Genomic DNA, 25,190 nt, shown 5'->3' on the forward strand with positions numbered 1-25,190 from the left:
AGTAGAGTCTCTCTATTTTGAGCTGGAAAATCCACTTTTGCAGGGGGCTGATGTATGTGGTAGAGAATGTTTCGCCTCCCTCCCCCAGTTGTGACAACCGAGACCATCTCCAACCACTGTTGAATATCCCCTCCGGAGCAAACCGAGACCCACTAGGCTAGGAGAATTGCAAGAAAGAAGCAAAGGAGGAGCTTCCCGTGGGGAGCTGAGCTTACAAAGAGAGGGGCAGTGAAGATGCCCACGTTCCACCTCGGAGTGCCTGGGTCCAGCTCCCAGCTCCAGCTCCAGCTCCTGAAGCCCACTTCTCGCTAATGCTCACTCTGGGAGGAAGGGGTGATGACCCAAGTCACTGGGTTCCTGCCATCTATGTGAGAGACTTGGGTTGAGTTCTCTGCTCCCAAGTTTCAATCCTGGCCCAGCCCTGGCTGTTGTGGGCGTGTGGGAAGTAAACCAGAGGATGAGAGATCTCTGTCATCTCTCTCTAGCCAATATTTAAAATCTTGGGAAGATAGCGAGTTAGATTTAGAAGCATCCTTAGACAAGGTCTTGAGGAACTCTTCCTTTTTCCAACAGTGAGTAAACTGAGGAAGGTATAAAAACATTAAGTGACTTGCTCAATCAACTGTACAACATAAACATTCCAGAAAAATGGGGTGGGGGGGTGAGCAGGTAATCACCTAGCTTGTGTCTGTAGGGACTCCAGATGTTATGGACGCCTGAGGAAGGGAGAGGATAATAGTCATGAACAGTGGCAGGGGGAGGCAGGCCTGAGCCTTGAAGGATGAGACCGACAGGGAGAACGGGGCAGTGCTGTCGGGCCCGGCTCTGCTGCAACCCAGCCTAGGCAAAGGCTTACAAGTGGGAGGAGAGGGTAACACGGCACAGACTAAGAATGGCAAAGGAAAAGGTGGGAGAGGCTGAGTCCAAATTCCAGGGGCTTCCTGGATTAAGTCCTGGACCTGATTCAGAGCCGTCCAAAAACTGATCTCTGGCATCCTCTTGGAAAAAAACGGTCAAAAACACTGATTGGGCCTTGAGAGACCTGGGTTCCAGTGCAGCAACTCACTCACAGCTACGCAACTTGGACAAGCCCCTTTATTTCCCTGGGTCTCAGTTCCTGCATTTTTAAATGTGGGGGTAGAGACAGATGATCTCTGAGGTCCTTTCCAGCTCCCACATTGTATGATTCAGTGAACACTCGCCCCTAAAATCCCCCCGGCCCCACACACCTGTTGTCGCTTGCACTGCTGGCCAAAGGACTGTTTGCTGCTTGCCCTGATGCATCTTAGCAGGTTCCCTGGGGGCATATGAAGTCAGGGGGTGGGGTGGTGGTGAAGTGACAGAGCTACAACTCCTGGCCCAACCACAGGACATCAAATCCACATGTGCACAGCCTGATAGCAAGCAAATGTTCCTAATTAGCTGCCGTAATTTCTGTTACAGAATGAGGCCTACCATCCCAGGCCCTGGCTTCCACTATACTACCACAGAGCTTACTGGGTTCAGAAAAATACCCATGCAACAGTTGAAGGCCAAGCGAACAGAGACAGGTCATCTAATGTGATGCTGTCATATCACTTAGTGAGTTCCAACAGAACCAATAAAGAAGGCGAGGACAGTTTGGCGTGGGTGAGAGCAATCAAAAAGAAAAGGAAATACATTGAGGACTTCAGCTCAATGGAAGACAATACGGTAAAAATGGAAGCATAGCTGAAAAAAAGATATTTGCAATGTCTACAACCAGTGAGGGATTACAACAGGAAGATACACAGAATTCCTGCAAATCCATAAGAAAGAGAAAGTAGGCCCAAGAGGAATATCCAAAACAGAGAAGGCCTGGCAAGAAGCTAACAAGCGTACCGTGAGATATTCAAAGTAGGAGATAATTGGGGAAATGGAAAATTCGAGGGATGCAGATGTTGCTTTGTAGCTGCAAGGTGGTTAGAAAATGAGGAAGCTTGGCGATGCCGGCTGTTGAGAGAGAGGCAGGAGCAGCTGTGCACTGTTGCTGGGAAGGCAGAGTGGAGTGGTGTGGAAAGGTGGCTGCGGATGCTTTCTTGGTCAAGGTGCACCCATGTCGAGGACCTGCCCTGCGTCTGTTTCTCAGAGCTGCCTTCACCGCATCACAGACCCAACCCCTAAATGCAGACACTAAAGTCCTTCCAAGGCTGGGGCTCCCAGGAAACCAGCTCATGAGCAGGCTTCCCCCCTCTAGGGGAGAAGCCTACTTTGTCTCCTCCAGATGTGAGTTGGGGTGGGGGAGGCTGCAGAGGTTCCTGGGATTGGCTGCATCCATCCCGTCTGGACCACGGCCCTTACCTGCCCATCTCTTTTTCTGCGCCCGCCCCCTTCTTTCTGTTGTCAAAACAGCAGTCTTTGCAGTCAGAGCCTGCCCTGATCTAGCACAATCTCGTCTTGCCTTGACTACCTTTTCAAAGACCCCACTCCCCAAGGTCACAGCCACAGGTTCCAGGTACGCAGGGGACACTTTCCAGCCCTGAATTCTATATTTGGTACCCTGAATACTTGTCCTTCCCGCAGGCAAAATAAATTCAGCCAATCCCAACATCCCCAGAGGTTTTATTCATTTATTTCTCTAACTTGTATTTTGTATAAGGTGACTAAAGCACTAATGATAACATTAACACTCATTGCACATTGATTACATGCCAGACACTGTTCTCAGCACTTGACAAACTACTTCACTCAGCAACTCCACATGAAATAAGGGGAGCTCTCTCTCCCACTAATTTTCCCCACCATTTTCAAAATGAAGAGTAGGGGGTACAGAGAGGTTAAATAACTTGCCCAAAGCCACACAGCTAGAAATGGCAGGGCCAGGGTGGATGCCCAGGCAGTCCAGCTCCAGGGCCCACAGCCAGGATACCACACTGCCTCCTGTCGCTGCACTCTCTCCTCGTGCGACACGAGCCACTGGCTAACTTCCTCTCCATGCCTTGAGACCACCAAACCCTCTCCTGCTTTAGTCCCTTTATTTCGGTTCCCCCCGCCTAAAATACCATCAGTTGGAGGAATAAAATGAATGAGTGAGTGAATGCATTGCTGAATAACACCAAATTCATAATTTCCAAACAGCTCCTCTTCTGCTCCTTTATTTCCCAATCACTCAACTCAGCCTGGATTCCGCTTTCTGCCTCTGCCCAGACGTGATTAGCACCATATTCAGTAGACTCTGTCGTGCGAAGTCTCTCTCTGAGACTCATTGCTTTCTTTGTTTACTCTGGCTCCCACTCATAAAACAGGGTGTCGTATGAAACATTCTCCTAACTGAACTTAAGCCAGCACTCCTTCCACTGAGCCTTTTATTCCACAAACCAAACTGTATCCAGCTTTATTAAAGATCCTCTTCATAAACAATCATGGTATTTCAGACAATCACTCCGCGAAATACAACCACTTTCACAGTGCCTTCTTCAATGGGCTACAACACCAGAGAGCCACTGGAAGGCCCAAGGAAGCTTTCGCTGGATGCTCCAAACAACGAAAGGTCAGAGGGAGGGTGGACGAGTCACATCTGGAATGGTGTTGAGCAGCTTTTTGAAAGCTGACTTTGATATTCAGGAAGCGCAACAAAAACAGGCAGAATTATCAATCAGTCGGAAGATCCACACTCTAGAAAAGGCACCACTGCTGTTTAGATGGACACCACCTCCATGACGTCACGAGGAAGGGGGTTCAGGTCCCAACAGGTTTCTGGGTGTAACAGAGTTAAGTCTAGGGGAAAAGGAAGAGGACAGAAAATAGAATTTAGTTTTTCCAGGGCCACAAGGTTTTGTGCCCTGGTGGCTGGGTGTCAGGAGCAGGGAATTCCTCCTCCTGGGAGCCAAGAGGAAGTCTCAGAACTAGTGGGGGAAGTGTTTCCACCAAATCAATTCAGCTTTGGAGACCTTCTGTTAATGACCTGTGTCTCTGCCCCCCCAAAAATACTGCAGTGTTCTGTGTGCTAACAGCATACCTTAAAAAAAGAGTAAAACAAAATTCTGCTTTCAAAAACTTTGATAAAAAGTAGTTTTCAGGAGTGAGCATTATGGTATACTGGGTAAAACTACTGCCTGTGGTGCCAGCATCCCCTATGGGCACTAGTTTGTGTCCTGGCTGCTCCACTTCTAATCCAGCTGTCTGCTGATGGCCTGGGAAAAGCAGTGGAAGATGACTCAAGTGTTTGGGTCCCTGCTGCCCACGTAGGAGGTGGGATGAAGCCTCTGACTTTGGCTTGGTCCAGCCCGGGCCATTTTAGCTATCTGAGGAGTGAGCCAGTAGATGACAGATCTCTCTTTGTCTCTCCCTCTCTTGCTCTCTCTTTCAAATAAATAAATCTTTAGAAAAATAGTATTTTAAACTGTCTGGTCACCAGAAGTGCAACGTTATCAAAACTGCACACATTTCTCTTGGGGTCTGCGGCACCTGCAACTGTCTCTGCTTGGTCTGTGTTAGTGTCTCCAGTTTCTGCAGGTCCATTCCCACCCTTGCCAGCATCAGCTCTTTCCCTTTTCCCTTTGGGCACCTCTCTCTCTTTTTGGCAGGAGCCTTGTTTAGGCTTGGGTTCTGCCTTTGGAGGAGCAGGTTCAGCAGACAACCTGGCAGATTCTTCTTTGTGGTCTTTCACCACAGGCTGATCTCCTTCAGAATCCCCTTCGTTCTTTTTCTTGGCCGCAGTGGTGGCGGTAGCACTGGCCAGGACCTAGGCACTGGGTACAGGGATGCAGTGGGGTGCAGCTTTGGCCAATCCAAGAGTCATTCTCGCCTCTTATTCTTCATGCTGTTTGGGATCCGGGGCATTGTAAAGGTGTTTTAAATCCTATTTATTCTTTCATTAATCATCTCTATTAATTTGGACCTCATGGTGGACACTGTGCCAGGTGCCTTGGAGACAATGGTGGGTAAGATAGACACAGTACCTGATCTTTTGATGTTTGCTGTCAGCCTATATATTTACCTACTATTGACAGATTGATTACCTTTCTGTACAAGTTGCCACCTCTGTAAAAACTTTCTGTAGCCTCCTTACTGTCCAAAGAAAACCATCGAAAGTTACTAGCCTCAAATGTCCACACCTTCAAATTCATCTCCCATAGTTCACCCACAGAACCCCTCTAGGCCAGCTATTTTGTCTACTTGTAAATGCACCGTACAATTCCTTATTTGGGCTCCTTAGCTTATGCCATTCCTTCTACTTGACATAGCTTCCCCCTAACTTATTTAGGTGTCACATTTTTTCTCTCCAGCTTTACTGAAGTATAATTGACAAGTAAAAATGGTGTATGTTTAAGGTATACAATGTGTTTTGATGCTTGTACACATGGGGAGGTGATTTCCATGATGAAGCTAATCTATATATATAGCCATCACTGCACATAGCTGTCTGCTTATTTTGTTTGTTGGTTGGTGGGTTGGTGATGAGCACTCTCAAGTCCTACCCTTAGCAAGTTTCAAGCATACAACAGATGACTGTTAACTATTGTCACCATGCTGTACATTAGATCTATAGAGCATATTCATCTTATAACTGAAAGTTTATACCCTTTGACCAAAATCCCCCATTTCTCCACTCATAACCCCTCTACCCCCTGGCAAACACCTTTCTATTCTCAGTTTCGATGAATTTGACTTGTTTAGATTCTACGTATAAGTGAGATCATTGTCTTTTTGTGTCTGGCTAATTTCACTTAGTACAGTGTCTGCTGGATTCATCCATGTTGTTTCAAATGACAAGATTTCCTCTTTTTTAAGGTTGAATAATAGTCAATGGCAGATAGCACATTTTTTTAAGCCATTCATTCATCAAAGGACTCCTAGGTTGTTTCCATATCTTGGTTATGGTGAATAATGCTGCAGTAAACGTAAGAACGCATTTGTCTCTTTGAGATACTGATTTCATATCCTTTAAATCTATACCCAGAAGTGAGATTGATGGATCATACAGTAATTATAGTTCTAATGTTCTGAGGAATTTCCATAATGTTTTTTTATAATGGCTGTCCCAATTTATAACCCCACCAAAAGCCTACAAAGATTCTCTTTTCTTCAAATTATCACCAATATTTATCTTTTAAAAATTTTTATGTATTTATTCTTCATTTTATTTGAAAGGCAGACAGAAACATGGAGACAGACCATGGTTCCAACCACTGGTTCACTCCCCAAATGCCTGCAATAGCTAGGGCTAGGTCAGGTCAAAGCCAGAAACTTGGAACTTAATCTGGGTCTCCCACATGGGTGGCAGGGACACAGTACTTGAACTATTACGTGTTGCCTTCCAGGGTATGCATTAGCAGGAAGCTGGATCAGAAGCTGAGGAACCAGGACTCAAAGCAGATGCTTGGAAATGTGATGCAGGTGTCCCAAGTGGTGTCTTAACCACGGCACCAAGTGCTCTCCCCCCAGATTTATCTTTTAATTTTTGAAAATAGCCATTCTGAAAGGTGTGAAGTGATATCTCATTGTGGTTTTGATTTGCATTTTTTCTGATGACTAGTGATGTTGAACACTTTTTCATTTATCCATTGGCCAATATGCAAGTTGGTTTTAGAGAAATGTCTATTCAGGTCTCTTGCCCATTTTTAAATCAGGTTATTTGGATTTTTTTTTCTTTTTTGGCATTGAGTTGTATGAGTACCTTATATACAAGGTTCTTTTAAAAGTTAATGGGAAATTTGTATTATGAAAAACTATGCATGGATTTCAAAAACTTTTTGAGCCAAAGTAAGCTTATAATTTCATTTCATGTTTCCATGAACTTCTTGAGGTCACCTCACATTTTGGATATTAGTCTGCTATCACACATTTAGTTTGCAAATATTTCTCACATTCCATAGGTTATCTTCATTTTGTTGATTGTTTCCTTTGTTGTGCAGAAACTTTTTTCTTTTCTTAGAGTGTCCTGATCTGGCTTTCATGTCAGTGTAATGCTGGCTTCATAAAATGTTTAGAGATGTTCTCTCTAAATTTTTTTTGGAAGAGTCTGAGAAATATTGGTACTAGTTGTTTAAATGTTTGATAGAATTCACCCATGAAGCCACCTCTCCCAGGGCTTTTCCTTATTGGGAGATTTTTGTTACTGATTCAGTCTTAGCACTTGCTATTGGTCTGTTTAGATTTTCTATTTCTTCCATGACTTAGTATTGGTCAGTTGTATATTTCTAAGACTTTTTCCATTTCTTCAAGGTTATCCACTTTGTTAATAGATAATTGTTCATGATAGCCTTTTATGATCTTTCATATGTAAGTGGGATCAGCTATAATGGCCATCTTTCATTTCTGATTTTATGTAAGTTTTCCCCCTTTTTCTTAGTCAACTAAAGGCTTGCCAATTTGGCTTATCTTTTAAGACAAGACACCCAAGGTTTTTTAAAAATGTTTTTTAATTTTTTTCTAGCTTCTATTTTATTTATTTCTGCTGTGATCTTTATTTCTTTCCTGTGCTAACCCTTATATGGGAATAGTTTGCTCTCCTTTTTCTAGTTCCTTGTGGTATAAAATTAGCTTATTCATTGAGACCTTTTCTTCCTCTTAATGCAGGCATTCACTGTTATAAACTTCTTTCTTAGAACTGCTGCATCCCATATGCTTAGGTATGTTGTGGTTCCATTTTGATTTGTCTCAAGTTTTTTTTTTTATGTTTTTGCTTATTTTATTCACTGGAAATGCAAAGAGACAGAGGAAGAGAGGATGAGAGGTAGAGAGACAGGGAGAGATTTGTCATCTGCTGGTTCACTCCCCAATGGCCATAACACCTGGGGCTGAGTTAGGTCAAAGCAAAGTGCCAAGAACTCAGTTGAGGTCTCCCACATGGGTGTCAGGGACTCAAGTACTTGAGCCATTGCCTGCTGCTTCCCAGGGTGTGCATCAGAAGGAAGCTTGAACTGATAATACAGTCTGGGATTCCAACACAGATCCTGTGATAGGAGAAGCAGATATCCCAAACAGTTTCTTAACCATTGTGCCAAATGCTTGTTACATCAAGAGTCCCTGCACCACTTGGTTTTTATCTTTGACCCATTGGTTATTCAGGAGTGTGTTGTTTAATTTCCACATACTTGTGAGTTTTCCAGGTGTCCTACTATTTATCTTTGTTGAATACCAATATGTTTGGAAAAATTAACTTGATATGACTTAAATCTTCAATTTTTAGACTTGTTTCCTGATCTGCATATGAAAAATTCCAGCGAATGCTGTGTGTTCGAGATCATGTATTCTGGAGCTAGCACTGTGGCACATTGAGCTAAGCTACTGCCAGTAACACCAGGATCCCATGTTATTGTGCCAGTTTGAGTCCCAGGTACTCTGCTCCCAATCCAGATCCCTGCCAATGCATCTGGGAAGGCAGTAGAGGATGGCCCAAGAACGTGGGCCCCTGCCAGCCATGTGGGAGACCCAGATAGAGCTCTGGGTTTGGCTCCTGGCTTTGGCCTGGACCAGCCTTAGCTATTGAGGCTATCTGGGGAGTGAACCAGCAGATAAAAGATCCTTCTCTCTCCCTATCACTCTGCTTTCCGAATAAAATAAATCTAAAAAATAAACAATATGTATACTGCTAATGTCAGATTTAAGGTTCTGTGTGTGATTTTTAGGTTTGCTTGGTTTAGAGTATTATTCAATACACTGTTTCCTGATTTTCTTTTTGAATGATCTACCATTGTTGAGAATGCACTATTAAAGTCCCCTAATATTATTGTTATTGTTATTATTAATATTGATGGACTGAGAACCTCTCAATTTAAAGTTTAACAGTTCCTTCATCAAGTTATCTTTCCACTTGCATTTTACTATAAATGGTAAAGAGAAAGCAGACTCCACTCTCAACACCTTGCTTGGAAACGACCAGCTGAATATCCAAGCTCATGGCTTACAGGGTCCACTTTCCATGCGACACAGAAAACACAGGTCAGTCAAGTGTTCTTCCAGTATGTAATAAGTGTTGCCCTTCCTTCAGTTTCCAAAACCATCTTCTTCATATTCTCCAGGACCACAGCAACTGTCTCTACCACGTCCCTCACTTCCTTTTGAGACTTCACCAGAATCTGGACTTCTTCCGGTCTCTGCTCATTTCCCAATCCCACAACCACTCTCACGGTGTAGGTATTTAGGACACCTTGCTTTTGGCTACCAAAATATGCAGGTATTTCCTAGGGCTACCTTAACAAAGTACCACAAAATCAATGGCTTCAAGCAGAAATGTATTCTGTCATAATTCTGCAGGCCAGAAATCTGAAATCAAGGTTTCACTCTGTCTGAAGGCTTTCTGGGGGAATCTTTCCTTATTTCTCCCAGTTTGTGGTGACTCCAGGGGTTTCTCGGCCGTGACAGTCACCCCAACTTCTGCCTCTGCCTCTCCTCTCAGAAGGACACCCATCACCCTCACACAGTTGGGCAGGGCCATTTCAGAGTGCCAGCCCTTATGCTGTGCGTCTGAAGAACGAGAGAGTGAATACGGATTCTCTGTATCCTCTCCTCTCTTACCTCAGCAAAACAGAGAGTCACATGGATGGGGTGCAAGTGGTACTGATCGCTGAGTCGTGGCTACAGGTGATTTTAATGTGCAGCTAGAGATGGAAAGAAGAACTGCTTCCAAGCTATAGAAATAAGTCACTGGAAACTTCCCTTTCTTCTCCTCCCGCCCTCTTTCCTGGAAATGAAGAGAGGGCATAAGAGCAACCTCAGCAGGTCTGCCTCATGCCCGCCCAGACTCAGACCATCCGCTCCCGCTGGATCGCTGCCCAAGAGCGGCAGCTGACTAAGTAGCTGTCTCACTGTTCCCAGGGACCGCTGGAAAAGGAAGGTCTGCTGGGGCAAGCGGCAGGAAGGAGGGTGAGTAGATCAGGCTGCAGGAACAGCAGGACATTTTGCAGTGCCTGCTGAGTCATTCCATTGGCATTTCCCATTCTTCCTCCTGTGCCATGAAGAGAATCAAACCTAGAATACCAGAGCTGTGAGAGGTCTAGGTCACAGCCTCATCAATGAAGCTGTTAATAGCAACGGTGGTAATGGGGGGCTGGGGGAGTTCTGCAGGGCAACCAAGGGGCCAACCGAGGTCACAGGCATTGTCCACTCCTCATACTATCCCCTACTTACTTACCTCCTCCAGACTTTCAGAAGACAAGCTCACAAATGTGCCTAAGAGATGGGTGAGTAATAGAGAATGATCTTCAGCACTCTAGGTAACAGCCAGTAAGGGGTCAAGTCCAGAATTAACTTTGACTTCTTTAGAACAACACATGTATCACAATCCCAGAAGTGAGAAACAGGCTGGCCTTCAATGTCGTGTAGGATGACAACTGGTGGAAAGCACTGCACCCAATCCAAAAACTGTGTCCTTAAAGCCATCTTCTCAGTAACAGGATGCATTCCTGGTCATCCTTCCACCTTCTCCTTAATGGCTCCTTCTCCGCTGCCTGCACATTTCCTCCTCCTTGCACCTGCCTCACACTTCCCTTAAGGGTCCCTGAGGCTTCTCTGTGGTGCTAGAGGGCTCCTCAGGACAGCTAGAAACATGATCCAGCCCTACCTGCTCATGTTACAGGACTGGAAACTGAGGTACGAAGTGGTGGGGGCGGGGTGGGATCTGCGCAGCCTCACAGGCTCATTAGTAGCAGCATGAAGGGTAGAGCTCTGGCCATTAGACCTTGTGCTGCATTCACAGCTTAGTTCACTCGACCACTGTCTCAGACACAGATGGAAACATGCCAAAGGATGCCCTCCCTTTTCAGTCTTTGAAATGCTTGCTTCTCCAAGTGTGGCCTAAAGACATCAACCCAGACATCATCTAAAAGCTCACTGGAAATTCAGATGGTCACTGAGTGAATGGCTCTGTATTTTAACAAGATCCACACCATACAATTTGGGACACATTTTTCTAAATAACCATTTAGATCTATCATGCATCCATGCAAGTATTTAGCATACACTCTGTGAAGTAGGGTAGTAGGCACTGAGAAGCTTAAATGATCAGAAAAAAACATATATAAATAGAATCTATTTTGGTCATTTAAGAAAATTTAGAACTATGGCAAATTAAGGTATTTAGTTGTATACCACTGACACATGGGAACATATTGCCCTGGCTTACATCTCAAAATAATTTTAAGTTTAAATATTATGATAAAAATTGATATCTAATCACCCCCTCATCCTGCTGTCAATACCAAGTACACATGTCCACTTCCAGTGTTCCCAAGGCACCCCTCATGGCTACCCAGAACCTTTGCTTGAATCAAAATTGTGATGCAAGACTGACATGGTTTCCAAGCCAAGGCCCTGAGCACTGATTTCACTCTTGTTCTTGTAAAACTCCTGGCACAAAGTGACTTCATTACACTAGTCATCGTTCACCCTTCCCAATTTTCTTGATCTTCTTGATACTGTTAAAAAAATAATTTCTGGAGTGGATTTAAGCAAACCTAAAGCACATCTGATGTCTGCCAACTTTCCTTCTCCTTTCTCTCATTAACACTGAGTTTCACATCAAAAGCTTTGGCCTTTCCTTGTTTCTTGGCAACAGAGCTTTCAGAGGAAGTGCAAGAGCGAGGGCTCAAGGGCCCGCACAAAGACTGTGGCAGAATAAAGGCAGAGAGGATGGGCGCACTCGCAGGGAAATGCCAATGTGAGGACGTTGGGGGCCCTTCACTCTGAGGGAGGGAGTCTCTGAAGCCCTGAGTGTCACAGCTCCTCTCTCCTGGGTGCCAGTGCTAACAACATGTGCCACATTCTGCCTGATGATTGCAATTGACTGGTGGTTAAGATCAAGGCTGAGCCCAGAGGAGCACAAGTCTTGGAGTCAACAGGAGGATTGTTGGGGGAAAAGGAAACACATGTACAAAACGGCAGTGCTGATACAAGCCAGGGTGAGACAGACTTCACCAAATGAGGAACAAAGACGAGACAGGCAACAGAAGCTCAGAGAGGCCCGGATTAGGGGCATGGAGAGAGATCTCCTTCTCTCTCTGCAGATGGGTCTTTTTCTTATTCATTCTCATGGTGGCCAGAAGATGGCCACTCCAGGGCTCTGAAGTTTATGTCTTACAAATGTGACTCTAGAGAACAGCTGTCTCTAATCGGCACATCTCAAACTTCCTAAAGAGAAGACGGTTGGTCCACTTTGGAGCAAATGTCTAGCCCTATAGCCATCAGCCACGGCCAGGTCTGCCACCAACACCTGTCAGGAGTTCACGGTGGACTACGTGAAGGTGAGACAGGATAGGAATAGAACTCGATAAATCAAGTCCCTCCGGCCTGATGCACATCCATCTCCAGCTCCAAGCCAATCAGGAGCAAGGAGTGTCCAGACCCCAGCCACAAAATTCCCCCATTGGCCCACTAGGGATGCCCCGGACCCGCACGCATGCCCAGAAGAGTGTACCGCCATTTTGATCTTGTCTCCTGCAACAGTATCAACAGTGCCTGTGCAGAACATCGAGTCCAATGCAAACGTAAGTGTCGTGTGCTGAGCTGGCCGAGCTAGAGTTCCAGGTCACATGCAGGTCAGGATGCCATGTGGGCACTTGCCGTTGGGGGCATTGCCACACTGCTCCTACCTTATAACATCCCCTGTCAGCTGCTGTCAGGCAGTTGGTCAGCGGAACGTCTGTCCTCCTAGTACTCGAGCGTGTACCTGGGGAAACTTTGGGTTGCACATCCGGTTCTTGTCAGTTTCCAATTGCAAGTGAGTCAAAGAACCTGGGGTTGGGAACAGAGAAAGGGGATCAGTGCCTCAAACGGCGAATGCGTTGGCTTGTGAGCTGGCCAGGTACACCAGAAGGTGTTCACCTGTGAAGTACAACTCAACCAGCAACTATCCTGAGTCCAGGAGTGCCTGCCAGAGCCAGCCGCCGTACCTGTAACGCATGGTGAGTGCTGTTCCCAGGCCCGGCAGCAACTTGCCCCAGGCATTCAAGGGGAACAGTCACCCAGGGCTAACATACTGGAGTCCTTTCAATCAAACTCACATTCTTTTAAGCCTCCAGTCGGGTGGCTGTTCTGCATCTGGCCATTTCCTGTTGATCTAGTGCCTCCTCTGGAAACTCACTCATCTGGCCATCTCCACCAGGGCTCCTGCTCTTCAGGGGAGGCACCTGGCGTGAAGTACAGGTCCATGCAACCGGGTCAGGTGCAAGAAGCTGTCTCACCTCTGCTCAGTCTTCTATTTCCCTATTAGGGCCCCTGGGGGTTTTCTTTCTAAAAGGTGAATGTATGTGAGATAATTCAAGAGTAAGGACTGAACACTTAAATACAAGTTTCACTGTGGCTCTAGGCTACTGACAACTGGAGTGAGGGTGGGACTCGTTCTGGGCCAAGTCTGATGTTTTGATAAAGACATGCTACAATAAAACTGATTTATGGAAATCATATGCTGATGATAGACAATAAATTATATTGGCGATTCATCCCTTTACACCCTGTGCTTTAACAGCCTTGTCAATCAGCAAGACTGTGGCAGTTCTAATAGTGTGCTTTTGGCTGCAGTCAGTAGGAAAACTGACATAGCTCAAGAGCATGTTTAGAGGCTGGCGCTGTGGCGTAGCAGGTAAAGCCATTGCCTGCAGTGCCAGCATCCCATATGGGCACCGGTTCAAGTCCTAGCTGCTCCACTTCTGACCCAGATTTCTGCTATGACCTGGGAAAGCAGTAGAAGATGGGCCCTTGCACCTGCGTGGGAGACCTGGAAGAAGCTCCTGGCTCCTGGTTTCTGATCGGCACGGCTCCAACCATTGCATCCAATTGAAGAGTGAACCAGCGGGTGGAAGACCTCTCTCTCTCTCTCTCTCCCTCTCTCTCTCTCTCTCTCCTTCTCTCCTTCTCTCTCTCTGTGTAACTCTGACTTTCAAATAAATAAATAGTCTTTTTTTTAAAGAGCGTATATAATATGGTTCTTTTACATGGTTTTGTTTTATAAGGACAGCCCTTTTATCACATAAAAAAGTGGCATGGTGTGCATCCTAAGATGCAGGGGGTCAAAGATGAACCCTTTGTCTTTCCTCCTTCCCCTTCTGCCATCCTCTGTGATCCTGACCCACCAGCTGGCTCCCCTGGGAACCCTAAGATGGTGTGGTAGCCCTGGGAGCAAGCAGAGAGGGCAACCGCAGGACAATCCCTGAGGAGAACTTGTTGTTACCATCGGGGGAAGTATTTCCCATCAGTCTCTGGCAAACTTCCCCTGACCTCACTGGCCAGATATGTGTGTGTGTCTTGGGCCCCATGACTGAACCAACCACTGGCAAGAGAGACCCGAGCTCCGTGTTGGGTTTGGGTCAACTGGAATGCACCCTGGGGCCAAGGAGCAGTGAGTCGTTCGGAGGGCCTGTCTGGTGCGCCAGCGCCAGAGTTGTGTGAGCAGGGATGACAGGCGGCCGCCGTGATGTCTATCGCGGTTTCCCCTTCTCAGAAGGCGTTGCCAGCGAAGAGAAGAAGATGCCTGTTTGCTCAGAGACAGAGCCAGGATGGAAGGGCACTTTCCCTCAGCTGGCTGTGCTGCTCTGCTGTGTGGGACACCCGGCTGTGCTGAACTGAGGAGCAAGACTTAAAGCAAGAACGGCAACAATGATAAGAAGCCATTGCTGAGCACTGAGCATCAGCTCATGTAAGCCAGGGCCTGGGTAAGGCCTTTCCACAGGGGATGCGGTGCAGGTGAGGAGAACAAGGCACAGAGTTGAAGGAGGAGCCCATTCCAAGGACTCTGCCCATGCAAGCTGGCCCCGAGAGTGAGTGTGCCTCCTTCAGTTGCACACCCTGGGCTCTAGCTTGCCTGATTCACGAGACACAGAAATAAAGCACTGGCTCTGCAGTGCTGGGAGTGTGGGGAGCTGAGCGTACTCCGCTAAACAGAGCTGCCTCACCCAAGCTCTCGTGCCCCTCATTGGGCATGACTGTTCCTGCAGGAAGATGAGAGCCTGGCACTGCTGCATCGTCTCAGGTGAACTCAGAAGGGCCGTCTCATTTCGAGAGCAGCCTGTGGGATTGGCCAAGGGCTTTCTTCTCACCTCACTGCAGTTCCTCTTCCCCTGCAGCAGTGTATTTCCCTCATCACAAGAGCACACCTCAGTCACACTCCAGGAAGCAAATCTCCATCTTGGAGCCTGTTTCTCAGGGAAAAGGTTGCACAGTGGTTGGTGCAGGAATGATAAGGCCCAGTGGTGAGACAAAGCACAGTAGACCCTGCCGTGCAATGGCAGCACTGGTGTTAAAACTTGCACTGGGGTGGACAGTGGTGGGAAACGGTGAAAGGAAAGCACTAGCAAGTGCAGTACAGATAGGTGGACAAGAATGATAAAGAATGATAAAGACTATGGGATTGGATGGCTCTGTGGGCAGAGGTACATTGAGAAAGATGATGAAGGGCCATGAGTCCCCACTCATTGGAGCTAAATGTATGACTTGGACATAACAGTATCTATTTGTACATGTATTTAGTACCCATACATGCAGACAAATGTTATGTGACAATCAAAAACAAAAGCTAAATGTGAATGCCAGAAGTCTGGCTTGGAAGCATGTAGAAAAGGTCTCTGGTGCTGCAGCTAGGAGGCAGAGAGGCAGAGTGCCAGACCCAGGACTTCCTTGCAAGGATAACAGAGAACTCCAGGGGAACCTGGATTCTCAACCCAGAAGCTGCTGTCTGATCATGAAGGGGTGAGACTCTGAGACTTGGGTTGGGGATATCTAAGTTGATGCACTAAAAATTCCCTAATACTCAGATTTGCCTGGGCCTGAAGAACTGGTTCACTCATTTCAGTTAAAGGCTGGCACTCATCCCTTAACTGAAGACAGGTAAGCCTTCTTGTTGCAAAACAACACTGACTGCCTTGTGCTAGACAGCCTCAAAGTTGGCCCTGAGGGTTTCTCCCTCCAGATGCCCCCACCCTGTGCCATCCCCTTCTCTTCTGATTGGGGTTGGCTTTTGTAACCAATAGGATGCTGTAGAAATGAGAGTGTGACTTTGGAAGGTGTCTCATAAAAGGCATTGTGGCTTGCCTTTAATTCTTTTTGGGTCCTCTGTTCGGGCTGGGGAAGTTGCCTCCTCAGCTGTGAGGAGACCCCTGTGGTGAGGAACTGAGGCTTCCTGCCAGCCATCATATTGTGAGCCATCTTGGAAGGGGCTCCTCCATCCCCAGTCAAACCTTCAAATGCCGGCGGCCCCAGACAAAGTCTTGACGACAACCTCGTGGCAGACTTTGAAGCAGAAATTGGGAGACAGTAAAATTTGGTGTTTTAAGCTGCTAGATGTTGGGGGTGATTTGTTACACAGCAAGAGATAAATAATGCACTCTGTCAGGACCCCTTCCTGCATCCCATCTAGATGATCAGATCAAGAACTAGAGTTCAGGCCGGCGCCGCGGCTCACTAGGCTAATCCTCCACCTTGCAGCGCCAGCACACCGGGTTCTAGTCCCAGTCGGGGCACCGGACTCTTTCCCGGTTGCCCTCTTCCAGGCCAGCTCTCTGCTGTGGCCAGGGAGTGCAGTGGAGGATGGCCCAAGTGCGTGGGCCCTGCACCCCATGGGAGACCAGGATAAGTACCTGATTCCTGCCATTGGATCAGCGCGGTGCGCCAGCCACGGCGGCCATTGGAGGGTGAACCAACGGCAATGGAAGACCTTTCTCTCTGTCTCTCTCTCTCACTGTCCACTCTGCCTGTCAAAAAAAAAAAAAAAAAAAGAAAAGAACTAGAGTTCAGTCATAATAAAACACAATTGAGGAAGTTCTAGGTTTTCTAAGAAAAGAAACTTGAGGACTTAGGTAGCATATGGCAACAAGAAGCACAGGATACTATGTCTGTGGCAAAGGGGTTTTAACGCCCCAAAAGACACTGCTGGGACATATCTGAAATGGCCCTTGGAAGTCTAGAGGAAGCAAAGCAGTAAAAATGCCAAAACTGCCATAATAACAGTGCTGGAAGCTTCAGAAGACGCAGGGAGTTAGTTGTGCTGGAGCAGATAACACTCAACGCAACGAGAAAATGCAGCAGATGAGCCTGTTCCATGAGAGAGGCTGCAAGACCCTCTGTGGAGCAAAGTGGTAAGGCAGGCCCTGGTGAGAAGCACAGTGTCTCTGAGGCCTCGGTGGTGACATCTTCTGCAGGGCCAGGCTCATGACCCAGGTGCTCTCACAGAGCTGGGCTCACTGACAGTAATTGGGATGGTGGGATCCTGAAGAGAAGCCAGGTGGTCACCTTAACCCCCAGATGTCAGCTGGTCACCACGGTCATAAGCCATGGGGGATGGTTGATAGGATATGGGCTCTGTAGGGCAAGCCAGGAAGGGTAATGTTCAACCTACACAAACCAAAGAAATGAAGGGTAGATGAGCAAGAGGCTAGAGGCAGCACCATGGGAAACCATTCTCCTGAGCACAATTTCGGGATCAGAACTCTGACCTAGAATCCATCGACTGAAAGACAAGTTTTCAATGAGGGAGGACTCTGCACACCATAGTGAGTACACAAGGTGGCTTCAAGAGGCTGGTAGGAAAATGAATTAGAACATAACGTATATTTTCCACAAACACTTTAATGACCCCTTTCATATGCATATAGCACTGATTGCCTGATCCTCCTCTGTAGGAATCTAGGGTTATTTATTCAGGTAATTAGATACCTGAAAGTGGAAATCCTAAACATTTTGAGCATAATTGGACATAAAACACAAGATGACAATGAAACCCAGGGGTCTAAAACAATACCTTTCTCCCTGCCCTTTTCCCCATCAGAGTGGCAGCTCATGGAGGTCAGTTAATGAATGGAATCCTGGCTCAGGTCTGGCTCACAGCGCCTCCACCAGCTCCCTGGACCTACCTAGTAGTCACTTTCCAGCTCAAGTTCATAAGGAGAGACACACTTGGTTGTTGGCAGAGCTCTCACGGAGCGTGGTGGGATTGCTTAATGGCAGCCTCTGAAACAACTCTTGCCCACCTTAACCATAGATTCAATCACAAACAGGATCATGTTTGGAGAGTCAGGGCAGACCTAAGGATGCGGGAGGGGTGGCCCCATCACATTGTCACTTATTAAACCATGTGGCACAAACTTGGTGGATGCTGGAAGATGACTGAGGCTATAAATGATTAGCCCCACTGGCCACCACTCTGCCAAATGCGAGTTCTTGGCCAGAGGAGATGTTCGCCACAGTTATATGGTTCACAGGCATGCATTGAACACATTCCTTACAAAGCCTACTGGAAAGGAAGATCAGAAGCGGCTCCCTTTCCACTGAAACAGACAAAACAGACACAGTGCACTGGTCAGTCTTTGCTCCTTCAAGATACGCCCAGGGAGTCCTGCAGAGTATTGTGTCAGTTCACTGAAGCACCGACGATGCTATGCTGCTTGGATCCAGGGAGCAAGAAGTGGGAACCGTGTTGGAGGCCTTGGTAAGTCACACGCCCTTCAGACAAGGGGAGTTAACCCTGCAAGGATTCGGGGGCTCATATCGTTGTTGGTGGCCTGATTCCACTGGGGAACATACTACGATAATAGGTGACTGCCACCCAGTTGACTTCACCCTCTTCTTATGGAGAGAACACCCCACCAACGGTCAGCATCCTGGCACGAGTGACTGACCTTGATCTTGGGCTGTTCACAGGTTGGGTAAAGGGAAGACTGTCTGGCACCCAAGAGATCCACTTGTTTTCTTCTTAATGGAAAATGGATAAGCACAGTGGTCACAGTCTAGTTTTGCACCTGGCAAGGAAACCACCTGGACCAGACAAGGGGGGAGGGGAAGCTGGTACAGATAGTGAAGGAGGAAGCAAAGGCAGCCTTGAGAACAGCTGGTGCACTGAGGGTTCCAGTTCATCCTATCCCCCTGCCTTCTGTTTGTTTCTCTAGGAAAGGAAGCCCACCGGAATCTGGAGGACCAGCTCCCTGAACTTACCCTAGGAAGCACGTGGACCATGGGGTGTGAAGAGTGGACTACTGTGTGTGTGTGTGCCATGCACCCCTCCACAGCTCAAGCCCTGATTCCCTCACCCCTGAGGATACTGGTGGTGGACAGCTGTCAGCTGAATCCCTCTCCGGCCATCCCACTCTGCTGAAGAGTTTCTTTGTCCAAGATCTCGAAGGCAATCTGAGGATAGCGTACATCCAAAGACTGACCAGCAAGGGGGTAATTCTGGAGAGCTATGGAGCTGCGCAGCCACCTGTGGGATTAGTGAGGTCTTCCTTCCAATTTACAGTTCACTATCTGCCTGTGCCTAACAATGCTACCCTCATTTTCCAAGCAACATTAATCCCAAGAAGACTCCCTAATAACCTCCCTGCTTACAAATCTCTACCTCATAATCTGTGTCCCAAGGAACCCAACCTGCAATGCATGCATTATCTCATTTGGTCTTTACCCAGTGTCATCGGTGTCACTAATACCCCTGTTTCACAGAGGCAGCTCAGGCAGTTTGTGATCCTTGAGCTAGTGTGGGGAGCAACTGGGAGCAACTCGGACTAGACTAAGTTACTGGAATTAAGACTTATTCTATGCATCTGCTCTCCCACAATATGGCGCCGAGAAGGGAGAAACAGCTTCTACACAGCTGCCTCCAGTTCAACCAATAAACTGCAGGACCTGCTCCTGATTGGAGGAGAGCAGCGTACTCGGCGTGTGGGCAGCCGAGTTGGGATTGGCGGAAGAGGACTATAAAGGAGGAGAGAGACAACATGCACCAGGAACATCTGAGGGAACATCTGAGCAGCCCCCGAGAGAGCCGGCCGGCGGTGTGCCGCTCCCCTGCGGAAGTGGGGAATGTGGCAGGGGGAACCGCCCTTCCACGGAGGTGGAAGGGTCGGTAGCCAACCCGGGAAGAACCAGCAGCAAACCCGGGGAGGGCCGAGCAGACAAAAGAACAGTGCAGGGTCCTGTGTCGTTCCTCCACGAAGACGGGGAGCGACAAGCTAGGATTAGTCAAATCTCTCTGGCTGAGACTCTGAGTTCAGGCGATCAAACACAAACTTGCAGAACATTCTTTTCCCTTGCATATTCCCTGGGACACACCTGGAGGGCTCAGAGGAAGAAAGGAGAGAGTTTTGTGACCCGGTTGCTTTCTGCAGTCCCTCTAAGTTCCCTAAGCTCTGTAAATCTTTCTCCCTTATGGCTGTAGGTTCCCAGGGTTGCCTCCCAATCAAGTTTGGTGCTGCTTTGCCAGTGATCCTGTGCAGATGAGTCTGCCTGACATGAGCAGCTGCCATCTCCTAGCCCTGTGCGTCTCAGATCTCAAGGTAACTGGGGAGACCCAAATGCACAGGGATCTAGGTCTTACGGAGCCAGTGGTTGAATGAGTCACTTATGGCTAGCAAGTTACATAACTGTAGCAATCACCAGGTGTGTGTCAGGGCTTTCCTCTCCTCTCATGCCTAGGCTGCCTGCCCCTCCCTTGAGTAAGCATAGGTCACCAAGAACTCCAGAAAATTCCAAGACGCCAGTGCTGGATATGGGACACGCTTGATGGCAATGTGGCTGCAGGTGTCTCTACTACAACAGAAGGACAGATTGCCATCAAGTGCTGTAGGTAACCTGGAAGCCCTCCGTCTTCTGCAATAGCTTTATTCTCAGAGCAAGCTCATCCACAGAGTCTGGATGGCTACCAGCTTCGGCTTGTACACTGTTTACCAGTCACCAGGAAGGGTGCTGGAGCACGTCCCATTTTGCATAAGAACTTCTCGTGCAGAGCTTCTATCTATATCTCACTTGGCAACCCCCTTTTCTACCCACTGAGGCTCCATTGCAGAATGCTTCCTTTGAGGGGCACTTAAAGCCCCACCACTGTGGACTTCCTGAGGTGGTGGAAAGAAAATTGCAGGTGCCACTGTTCCCCAGCCCTCTACCAGCTCCCAGCATCTCCTAGACATATCTCCCATTACTTTTTTTTTTTTTGACAGGCAGAGTGGACAGTGAGAGAGAGAGACAGAGAGAAAGGTCTTCCTTTTGCTGTTGGTTCATCCTCCAATGGCTGGCGTGGCCAGCGTGCTGTGGCCGACGCACCGCGCTGATCCAATGGCAGGAGCCAGGTGCTTCTCCTGGTCTCCCATGGGGTGCAGGACCCAAGCACTTGGGCCATCCTCCACTGCACTCCCTGGCCACAGCAGAGAGCTGGCCTGGAAGAGGGGCAACCGGGACAGAATCCGGTGCCCAGACCGGGACTAGAACCAGATGTGCTGGTGCTGCAAGGCAGAGGATTAGCCTATTGAGCCACGGCGCCGGCCTTTTTTTTTTTTTTTTTTTGACAGGCAGAGTGGACAGTGAGAGAGAAAGACAGAGAGAAAGGCCCCATTACTTTCCACCATGGTCCTGCCATCAGGGAAGAAGGTCTGTCTCCTTCCCTGACCCATGTCAAGCCCAGTCCTGCCCTACTTCCCCTCCCATGTCATTTCCCATCCTCCTGCCCACAGCAGGAACTGCTTCGACTCTTTGATAACCCACACACACGGAATCGTCCCCTAAGACACCATCCCAGAAGACCCTCGTTCCGCTATGGTCATTCATGACCCCCAGTCAGCATGCCCTCAAACAGACGTGGATGGGCATGGCCAGCTTCTGCTGGAACCTGATGCAGTTCCAGAGTGAGAAAGAGTTCAGACTCTGCTCTTTACTGGGATGCCATCCTGGGAAGTCCTTTGATGTTTGCAAGATTCGCTGTCCTCACTTGCTTAACGAGGAGAAACTACCCAAAGCCTACCCAAAGCGCCTGTGCAGAGAACCGCAGAGGCATAGGAGTGAAGAGTGAGTTAAACTTGAGGCGCTGAGTGGATGTCAGTTATCATTAGTGTGTGGTTCCTCCTCAGCGAACTCTGGGAGGCCACATCTTTTACTTCCTTTCTCGCTGGGTCACATACAGTGCCAGGAACACCATAGACTGATATCAAACGCAGGGTTGAGAATGAATAATCGTGAACCTCTTGTCCATTAAGGAAACACTCTATTAACTCCATATTAACTCTATTGTAGACATTACTCCACAGAATGAACCTAGAAACTTCTCCATAAGGAAATATCCTGGAAAGGCATGGAAATTCATTGAGCATCCAGCCTTGCAAACCTGTGCTGAGAGAGAGAGAGAGAGAGAGAGAGAGAGAGAGAGAGAGGCAGAATCAAAAGACACCCACCCCTGTCTCTCCCACAGGGCCAGAAGACAAGTCGCCATTTTGAACTCTCTCTAGCTCTCCCTCCGAAGACTGCTACCTTCAGACAGTCAGGTTTTCTATTTAAAGCCCTCTTAAAGGAATCATCTTAATCCCATGGTACAATCAGTTCCTCTTCCATATCTGATGCAACCCTAGTGCTTTACATTGCTTTCTAGCTGTGTCAGATTTCCCTAGAAGACAGAAATGAAAGTGATGACTAAGAAGACTGTACTTAAAATTCAAATGTCTGACCCATACATTGATTCCCCCACCTACCCCCTCCCATTCCTGTTCCCCGGCCCTCCCAAGGGGGAAATTGCCATTTTAAGCAGTGTGTAAAACTCTCAGCTTGCACCATTCTATGTAGACTTATAGTCTTTGCACATAAATTTAGTTCATTTAGTTGGAAGTATATGAAGCAGAACCTACTCAGAAAATTCACTTTTTTCTGTCTCCCTGACCACTTCCTATAACTACAAAAAGAGCTACATGCTAGGAGTAGATGAAGTACATCCATGCCCCTCCAGCACATAGAGACAACTAGGTATTTACTCCTCTCCTCTCCACCAGCCATTCTCTATATCCTCATCTTGCTTCCAAGTCACATTGTTCAAAGCCCCATGTCTGGAATGAAGACAGTTACTGGCAGAGAGAAGGACAGCAAGCAGAGGGGATGGCAATACAAAGGATCCATTCTTCTGGCTGCCTCTGTGTACTCTGATGCTTCTCCGAGGGCGACAGGATGGGACTTCTCAGTGGGGTATTTTGTTGGTTAGTGACCCAAGCTTGAGTAACACAAGCAGTACTTGGCTGAGCATCTGAGATAATTACGTGGCTATGGCACCACGTCGGCACAGGACACTTTCCAGACATGCCCATTCAGAGATCACAATCACCTAGACTTGCACAAGACATTTTAGCCCCGCTCTCAACCCAAAGGGAAACTCTCCATGGATCTCCTTCCATCATTATTTCCTGAGTCTGCCAAGCTGGCTGGAGCTCAATTATTAGACAAGCCCAAATGGTCATGGAAAGACCTTTGGCAAGGACAGACGGCACCTCCCAGGTGGCTCAGAGCATCTTGTAGGAGCTCTACGCTCTCCCAGCCCACCTACTGAAAGCAAGCCCTGGAACCACCAGGCTGAGCCTACACCTATGGGGTTCACCGTCTCATATGGACTGCTTCGCAGCCCATTTTATTGTATTCTATTTACAAACAAAACTTCCGGGGAGGAGTTGTGCTGCAGCAGGTTGAACTGCCGCTGGGACACCGACATTCCGTATCAGTGTCAGTTCACATTCCAGCTCCTCTTCTCGTGATCCAGCTTCCTGCTAAGGCACCTGGGAAGGCAGCAGTGATGGCTCAAGTAGTGGGGTCCCTGTCACCCATGTGGAAGACCTGGATGGAGTTCCAGGCTCCTGGCTTCGGCCTGACCCAGTCCCGCTGTTGTGGACATTGGGGAGTGAACTAGTGGATGGAAGATCTCACTGTGTTTATCATTCTCTGTCTCTCTACTTTTCAAATAAAATAATAAAATCCTGAAAAGTAAAACTTTAAGTTCTTTTACTTTAAACCATTTTAGGGGCCAGTGCTGTGGTGTAGAGGGTAAAGCCGCCCACCTGCAGTGCTGGCATCCCATACAGATGCCTGTTTGAATCCTGGCTGCTTCAGTTCTGATCCAGCTCTCTGCTATGGCCTGGGAAAGCAGTAGAAGATGGCCCAAGTCCTTGGGCCCCTGCACCCGCGTGGGAGACACAGAAGAAGCTCTTGACTCCTGGCTTTGGATTGACACAGCTCAGGCCACTGCAGCCAATTGGGGAGTGAAATAGCTGATAGAAGACCTCTCTCTTTCTTTCTCTCTCTCTCTCTCTCTCTCTGCCTCTCCTCCTCTCTCTGTGTAACTCTGACTTTCAAATAAATAAATACATCTTAAAACACACACACACACACACAAACCATCTTAACAGATGTGTAAAACTGCACATATATATGGGTTTTACTTGACATTTTAATACATGTATACATTGTGCAATGTGCAATCAGGGTAAGTATTTCTATCTCCTCAAACGTTTAACATTTCTTTTTTATGGTGAAAACATTCAAAATCTTATCTTCTAGTTTTTGCTGATCATTTTTATCAAGTCAGATACATAGGAGCAGGAGCTGAGGGTAGACAGGGTTGAGGGAAAGAGCTGCCTGACAGCCTTAACTGTTGAGCAGGAATTCCCAGGAAAAGGGGAAAAAAGAGGCCAGCCCTGGCAATGGAAGCAGCACAGAGTCAGCAAATGCTTTCCTCCTGAGCAGGTGGGGGTTTGTGTGTGTGTGTGTCAAGAGGAAGAGAGACAGGCAGAAAAGGGAGGGAGAGAGAGAAAGAGGGAGGGAGAGAGAGGGAGGGAGGGAGGGGGGAGAGAGAGGGAGGGAGGGAGGGGGGAAGAAAGGGAGGGAGGCAGGGAGGGAGGGAGGGAAGGAGAGAGCGCGATTGAGAGGGGAGAGTTCCCACCTGCAGGTTCATTCCCCACATGCCTGGAATATCTGGGGTTGGGAACACACCCCAGGCCTCCCCTGTGGATGACAGGTCCCCAGCCACTTGAGCCATCACCGAGGTCTGCATTAGCAGGAAACTGGAGTCAGGAACCAGAGCCGGGAATCAAACTCAGGCACCCAGATGTGCGAAGCAGATGTCTTAACCTCTAGGCCAAATGCCTGCCTCTCCCACACATGTTTTCGTGGGCAGTGACCTTGCTGTGGCCTTGAGGCTGCCATTTTGTTCCTCTCTGGCCCTGGAGCCCTTTGGAGAGCTTGGCTCCCAGGCCCCTACATCCTGGAAGGGCTGCTTCTAATGCATACTGCTCAGCCATCGGCCTCCAGGCACTGCCACCCCAAGGCCTCTCTCCATCACCACACCCCAGAATCCTGCAGGTGCCAACACCGCCCTCCTGCTGCTGTGGGGTGAGCTGGGGGTGTGGGGGGTGGGGGCCTTCTCCGCCTTCCCATGGCCTGCAGCGATGCAGGGGTCCTGCAAGCTCTTCTCCCTGAGGCACTGGTCATTCCCAGAGTCCCTCTCCCACCTTCTG

The 25,190-nt window shown here is 48.0% G+C and overlaps 1 long non-coding RNA gene across 1 annotated transcript in view; it reads right to left on the reverse strand.

Annotated features, from left to right (window-relative positions):
• Window positions 1-3,309: 3,309 nt before the first annotated feature.
• The window catches only part of LOC138845852 (uncharacterized), a 103,778-nt gene continuing 81,897 nt past the window's right edge, over window positions 3,310-25,190 (reverse strand). The window contains exons 2-3 of the long non-coding RNA XR_016222527.1: window positions 12,552-12,693; window positions 3,310-3,735 (exon numbers count right to left, since the gene is read on the reverse strand). This is a non-coding gene — a long non-coding RNA (uncharacterized LOC138845852). The remainder of the gene's footprint in view (window positions 3,736-12,551; window positions 12,694-25,190) is intronic.

Source organism: Oryctolagus cuniculus, chromosome 16, assembly GCF_051225735.1.
Source record: "Oryctolagus cuniculus isolate XC-2025 breed Fujian yellow rabbit chromosome 16, ASM5122573v1, whole genome shotgun sequence".
Lineage (NCBI taxonomy): Eukaryota > Metazoa > Chordata > Mammalia > Lagomorpha > Leporidae > Oryctolagus > Oryctolagus cuniculus.